The sequence below is a fragment of the Salvelinus namaycush genome, unplaced genomic scaffold (genome assembly GCF_016432855.1).
Source record: "Salvelinus namaycush isolate Seneca unplaced genomic scaffold, SaNama_1.0 Scaffold2111, whole genome shotgun sequence".
NCBI classification, from domain to species: Eukaryota; Metazoa; Chordata; class Actinopteri; order Salmoniformes; family Salmonidae; genus Salvelinus; species Salvelinus namaycush.
Genome location: NW_024058911.1, coordinates 35,952 through 44,413, shown reverse-complemented (window position 1 = coordinate 44,413; position 8,462 = coordinate 35,952).

Sequence of the window (8,462 nt, the reverse complement as noted above, 5' to 3'; positions counted from 1 at the left end):
TGCACAATAATGAATTTACAAGCGCTCAACACCAGTTGAATATGGCCGGTGTCAGTAAACGTCAGCAAAAAAGCGTAATTAAATTGTTGCCAGCAGCACAGTTACAGTCACCAACGCTCTAGATAACATGAAAACAGCCTAACCAGCTCTGCTAGGGTGAGTAAAATGGTCAGAGTGAGCTGATCTCTCATTTGTGTCTGGAAGTAGCTAGCAAGCTAGCCAACGTTAGCTTGGGTGCTCGACTGCCGTTGTAAGGTCAGAACGTTCAAATCAACCCTACTCCTCAGCCCGGGCGTCCAGTGTGCGCTCCGAGAGGGAAACACTCTGAATTTACAAACAGACAATCTGACAACACTCTGAATTTACAAACAGACAATCTGACAACGCTCTGAATTTACAAACAGACAATCTGACAACGCTCTGAATTTACAAACAGACAATCTGACAACGCTCTGAGTTTACAAACAGACAATCTGACAAGGCTCTGAATTTACAAACAGACAATCTGACAAGGCTCTGAATTTACAAACAGACAAGGCTCTAAGTTTACAAACAGACAATCTGACAAGGCTCTGAATTTACAAACGGACAATCTGACAACGCTCTGAATTTACAAACAGACAATCTGACAACGCTCTGAATTTACAAACAGACAATCTGACAACGCTCTGAATTTACAAACAGACAATCTGACAACGCTCTGAATTTACAAACAGACAATCTGACAACGCTCTGAATTTACAAACAGACAATCTGACAACATTCTGAATTTACAAACAGACAATCTGACAACACTCTGAATTTACAAACAGACAATCTGACAACGCTCTGAATTTACAAACAGACAATCTGACAACGTTCTGAATTTACAAACAGACAATCTGAAAACGCTCTGAATTTACAAACAGACAATCTGACAACACTCTGAATTTACAAACAGACAATCTGACAACGCTCTGAATTTACAAAGACAATCTGACAACACTCTGAATTTACAAACAGACAATCTGAAAACGCTCTGAATTTACAAACAGACAATCTGACAACGCTCTGAATTTACAAACAGACAATCTGACAACGCTCTGAATTTACAAACAGACAATCTGACAACGCTCTGAATTTACAAACAGACAATCTGACAAGGCTCTGAATTTACAAACAGACAATCTGACAAGGCTCTGAATTTACAAACAGACAATCTGACAGCGCTCTGAATTTACAAACAGACAATCTGACAACGCTCTGAATTTACAAACAGACAATCTGACAACACTCTGAATTTACAAACAGACAATCTGACAACGCTCTGAATTTACAAACAGACAATCTGACAACACTCTGAATTTACAAACAGACAATCTGACAACGCTCTGAATTTACAAACAGACAATCTGACAACGCTCTGAATTTACAAACAGACAATCTGACAAGGCTCTGAATTTACAAACAGACAATCTGACAACACTCTGAATTTACAAACAGACAAGGCTCTGAATTTACAAACAGACAATCTGACAACACTCTGAATTTACAAACAGACAAGGCTCTGAATTTACAAACAGACAATCTGACAACGCTCTGAGTTTACAAACAGACAATCTGACAAGGCTCTGAATTTACAAACAGACAATCTGACAAGGCTCTGAATTTACAAACAGACAATCTGACAACGCTCTGAATTTACAAACAGACAAGGCTCTAAGTTTACAAACAGACAATCTGACAAGGCTCTGAATTTACAAACGGACAATCTGACAACGCTCTGAATTTACAAACAGACAATCTGACAACGCTCTGAATTTACAAACAGACAATCTGACAACGCTCTGAAATTACAAACAGACAATCTGACAACGCTCTGAATTTACAAACAGACAATCTGACAGCGCTCTGAATTTACAAACAGACAATCTGACAACGTTCTGAATTTACAAACAGACAATCTGACAACACTCTGAATTTACAAACAGACAATCTGACAACGCTCTGAATTTACAAACAGACAATCTGACAACGTTCTGAATTTACAAACAGACAATCTGAAAACGCTCTGAATTTACAAACAGACAATCTGACAAAACTCTGAATTTACAAACAGACAATCTGACAACGCTCTGAATTTACAAAGACAATCTGACAACACTCTGAATTTACAAACAGACAATCTAAAAACGCTCTGAATTTACAAACAGACAATCTGACAACGCTCTGAATTTACAAACAGACAATCTGACAACGCTCTGAATTTACAAACAGACAATCTGACAACGCTCTGAATTTACAAACAGACAATCTGACAACGCTCTGAATTTACAAACAGACAATCTGACAAGGCTCTGAATTTACAAACAAACAATCTGACAGCGCTCTGAATTTACAAACAGACAATCTGACAACACTCTGAATTTACAAACAGACAATCTGACAACGCTCTGAATTTACAAACAGACAATCTGACAACGCTCTGAATTTACAAACAGACAATCTGACAACGCTCTGAATTTACAAACAGACAATCTGACAACACTCTGAATTTACAAACAGACAATCTGACAACGTTCTCAATTTACAAACAGACAATCTGACAACGCTCTGAATTTACAAACAGACAATCTGACAACGCTCTGAATTTACAAACAGACAATCTGACAACGCTCTGAATTTACAAACAGACAATCTGACAAGGCTCTGAATTTACAAACAGACAATCTGACAAGGCTCTGAATTTACAAACAAACAATCTGACAGCGCTCTGAATTTACAAACAGACAATCTGACAACACTCTGAATTTACAAACAGACAATCTGACAACGCTCTGAATTTACAAACAGACAATCTGACAACGCTCTGAATTTACAAACAGACAATCTGACAACGCTCTGAATTTACAAACAGACAATCTGACAACACTCTGAATTTACAAACAGACAATCTGACAACGTTCTCAATTTACAAACAGACAATCTGACAACGCTCTGAATTTACAAACAGACAATCTGACAACGCTCTGAATTTACAAACAGACAATCTGACAACGCTCTGAATTTACAAACAGACAATCTGACAACGCTCTGAATTTACAAACAGACAATCTGACAGCGCTCTGAATTTACAAACAGACAATCTGACAACATTCTGAATTTACAAACAGACAATCTGACAACACTCTGAATTTACAAACAGACAATCTGACAACGCTCTGAATTTACAAACAGACAATCTGACAACGTTCTGAATTTACAAACAGACAATCTGAAAACGCTCTGAATTTACAAACAGACAATCTGACAACACTCTGAATTTACAAACAGACAATCTGACAACGCTCTGAATTTACAAAGACAATCTGACAACACTCTGAATTTACAAACAGACAATCTGACAACGCTCTGAATTTACAAACAGACAATCTGACAACGCTCTGAATTTACAAACAGACAATCTGACAACGCTCTGAATTTACAAACAGACAATCTGACAACGCTCTGAATTTACAAACAGACAACGCTCTGAATTTACAAACAGACAATCTGCCAAGGCTCTCAATTTACAAACAGACAATCTGACATCGCTCTGAATTTACAAACAGACAATCTGACAACGCTCTGAATTTACAAACAGACAATCTGACAACACTCTGAATTTACAAACAGACAATCTGACAACGCTCTGAATTTACAAACAGACAATCTGACAACACTCTGAATTTACAAACAGACAATCTGACAACGCTCTGAATTTACAAACAGACAATCTGACAACGCTCTGAATTTACAAACAGACAATCTGACAAGGCTCTGAATTTACAAACAGACAATCTGACAACACTCTGAATTTACAAACAGACAAGGCTCTGAATTTACAAACAGACAATCTGACAACACTCTGAATTTACAAACAGACAAGGCTCTGAATTTACAAACAGACAATCTGACAACGCTCTGAGTTTACAAACAGACAATCTGACAAGGCTCTGAATTTACAAACAGACAATCTGACAAGGCTCTGAATTTACAAACAGACAATCTGACAACGCTCTGAATTTACAAACAGACAAGGCTCTAAGTTTACAAACAGACAATCTGACAAGGCTCTGAATTTACAAACGGACAATCTGACAACGCTCTGAATTTACAAACAGACAATCTGACAACGCTCTGAATTTACAAACAGACAATCTGACAACGCTCTGAAATTACAAACAGACAATCTGACAACGCTCTGAATTTACAAACAGACAATCTGACAGCGCTCTGAATTTACAAACAGACAATCTGACAACGTTCTGAATTTACAAACAGACAATCTGACAACACTCTGAATTTACAAACAGACAATCTGACAACGCTCTGAATTTACAAACAGACAATCTGACAACGTTCTGAATTTACAAACAGACAATCTGAAAACGCTCTGAATTTACAAACAGACAATCTGACAAAACTCTGAATTTACAAACAGACAATCTGACAACGCTCTGAATTTACAAAGACAATCTGACAACACTCTGAATTTACAAACAGACAATCTGAAAACGCTCTGAATTTACAAACAGACAATCTGACAACGCTCTGAATTTACAAACAGACAATCTGACAACACTCTGAATTTACAAACAGACAATCTGACAAGGCTCTGAATTTACAAACAGACAATCTGACAAGGCTCTGAATTTACAAACAAACAATCTGACAGCGCTCTGAATTTACAAACAGACAATCTGACAACACTCTGAATTTACAAACAGACAATCTGACAACGCTCTGAATTTACAAACAGACAATCTGACAACGCTCTGAATTTACAAACAGACAATCTGACAACGCTCTGAATTTACAAACAGACAATCTGACAACACTCTGAATTTACAAACAGACAATCTGACAACGTTCTCAATTTACAAACAGACAATCTGACAACGCTCTGAATTTACAAACAGACAATCTGACAAGGCTCTGAATTTACAAACAGACAATCTGACAACACTCTGAATTTACAAACAGACAATCTGACAACACTCTGAGTTTACAAACAGACAATCTGACAAGGCTCTGAATTTACAAACAGACAATCTGACAGCGCTCTGAATTTACAAACAGACAATCTGACAACGCTCTGAATTTACAAACAGACAATCTGACAACGCTCTGAATTTACAAACAGACAATCTGACAACGCTCTGAATTTACAAACAGACAATCTGACAGCGCTCTGAATTTACAAACAGACAATCTGACAGCGCTCTGAATTTACAAACAGACAATCTGACAACGCTCTGAATTTACAAACAGACAATCTGAAAACACTCTGAATTTACAAACAGACAATCTGACAACGCTCTGAATTTACAAACAGACAATCTGACAACACTCTGAATTTACAAACAGACAATCTGACAACGTTCTGAATTTACAAACAGACAATCTGACAACGCTCTGAATTTACAAACAGACAATCTGACAAGGCTCTGAATTTACAAACAGACAATCTGACAACACTCTGAATTTACAAACAGACAATCTGACAACACTCTGAATTTACAAACAGACAATCTGACAAGGCTCTGAATTTACAAACAGACAATCTGACAGCACTCTGAATTTACAAACAGACAATCTGACAACGCTCTGAATTTACAAACAGACAATCTGACAACGCTCTGAATTTACAAACAGACAATCTGACAACGCTCTGAATTTACAAACAGACAATCTGACAACGCTCTGAATTTACAAACAGACAATCTGACAACGCTCTGAATTTACAAACAGACAATCTGACAACACTCTGAATTTACAAACAGACAATCTGACAACGCTCTGAATTTACAAACAGACAATCTGACAACACTCTGAATTTACAAACAGACAATCTGACAAGGCTCTGAATTTACAAACAGACAATCTGACAGCGCTCTGAATTTACAAACAGACAATCTGACAACACTCTGAATTTACAAACAGACAATCTGACAACGTTCTGAATTTACAAACAGACAATCTGACAACGCTCTGAATTTACAAACAGACAATCTGACAAAGTTCTGAATTTACAAACTGACAATCTGACAACGCTCTGAATTTACAAACAGACAATCTGACAAGGCTCTGAATTTACAAACAGACAATCTGACAACACTCTGAATTTACAAACAGACAATCTGAAAACGCTCTGAATTTACAAACAGACAATCTGACAACGCTCTGAATTTACAGACAGACAAGGCTCTCAATTTACAAACAGACAATCTGACAACGCTCTGAATTTACAAACAGACAATCTGACAACACTCTGAATTTACAAACAGACATTCTGACAACACTCTGAATTTACAAACAGACAATCTGCCAAGGCTCTCAATTTACAAACAGACAATCTGACATCGCTCTGAATTTACAAACAGACAATTTATGAGCGCACTCTGGCACTCCAGATTGAATTTACACCCCAAGTCGTAAAATGTGGTAGTAATTTGTTATGCTACCTAGCTAGCAAGAGGTTGCATAGCAGCAGCATCAACTTCCGGTAGACAGGCGAAGAGCTAGTACGCTCAACTGAAAGGATCCAGTTCCGTTTACAGTAAAATTAACTAAAAGTATGTAGCAGAGGTGGGACCAAGTCATTGTTTTACAAGTCACAAGTAAGTCTCAAGTCTTAACACTCAAGTCCCAAGTCAAGTCCCAAGTCAAGACAGGAAAGTCCGAGTCAAATCTCAAGTCTTAGCACTCAAGTACCAAGTCAAGACAGTCAAGTCTCAAGTCCTAAACTTTGAGTTTCGAGTCCTAAACAAGTCATAACGTGCTCTTCACCAAATGTAATACCATTTCATATTTTTAACAAGAGTAATAGTTAGTATATTACATTTACGCAAATCATGAATGCTTTTAAAAATATCTATATATTTATTACTTTCCAAATAAACGTTATATTTCCATGGAAATACATGGGTAGCCATAAGAAGGCGCAATCGGGCGATGTACACAATCGCCCAACCTTAACACACACACACACACACACACACATACACTCTGTGTGGTTACAGTAGGCTAACGTATGTCAATGCATTTAGGAACAGTAAAGTAATCTAAATATAGCTGTCGGCTATATTAGCCACGACTTACCATTCTTTGTGCAGCTTCAAATGTCAAACAAAGTTGGAAATTGTTGCGCCTCCGTCTGTAATTTTCTTCCCGCATGTTTTGCAAGTTGCAATCCGTTTTTGTTGATACAGCGTCGTCTTTATATCCGAAAATAATAATTTTGTGTATCATCTTTCCAAGGGCTCCATCTGAATTCACCCACCGACGTTCCTCTGGACTGCCAAGATCAACTTTTTCTCAGCTGGCACAATTTGATTGGCTGCTGTCCGATTCAAACTGTAATCCGTTAATTATTAAATGAAGAGTTGCACACTTTTTTTTAATAGCATCATTTTTAATATTTGGGCTTGGGGAGGGTGTCAAGTCAGGTTGGGGAGGGTGTCAAGTCAGGTTGGGGAGGGTGTCAAGTCAGGTTGGGGAGGGTGTCAAGTCAGGTTGGGGAGGGTGTCAAGTCAGGTTGGGGAGGGTGTCAAGTCAGGTTGGGGAGGGTGTCAAGTCAGGTTGGGGAGGGTGTCAAGTCAGGTTGGGGAGGGTGTCAAGTCAGGTTGGGGAGGGTATCAAGTCAGGTCGAGTCATAAGGCTCAAGTCCAAGTTCAGTCGCGAGTCATTGGTGTCAAAGTCGAGTTGCAAGTCATCATATTTGTGACTCGAGTCCACACCTTCGGTATATAGTATATACTCATTAAGTATGTAGTATACAGTACGTCAGTATGGGCTTTCGAACACAGCTCAGGTGTTCATAATGTTTTGTTAACTCAGTGTGCATTGCTAATGGGATGTCATGTCTAATGGCAGCCTGCAGTACCCCAGTTGGCCTTCAACTTGAGTTACTTAATGAGAGGGGGCAGCACTGAGCTAGCCTGCATGTTATGTCTAATGGCAGCCTGCAGTACCCCAGTTGGCCTTCAACTTGAGTTACTTAATGAGAGGGGGCAGCACTGAGCTAGCCTGCATGTTATGTCTAATGGCAGCCTGCAGTACCCCGGTTGGCCTTCAACTTGAGTTACTTAATGAGAGGGGGCAGCACTGAGCTAGCCTGCATGTTATGTCTAATGGCAGCCTGCAGTACCCCGGTTGGCCTTCAACTTGAGTTACTTAATGAGAGGGGGCAGCACTGAGCTAGCCTGCATGTTATGTCTAATGGCAGCCTGCAGTACCCCAGTTGGCCTTCAACTTGAGTTACTTAATGAGAGGGGGCAGCACTGAGCTAGCCTGTAACGTCACTTCCTGGAGTAGCTCAAACTGTCTACATAAATCTCCCACATGAGACGCCATCTTAACCGCCTTCATTTGGCTTCAATGCACTATTGAGTCTAAACACAGGAATGAATGGTGTCATATGGGCCAGAATCCATGGAACA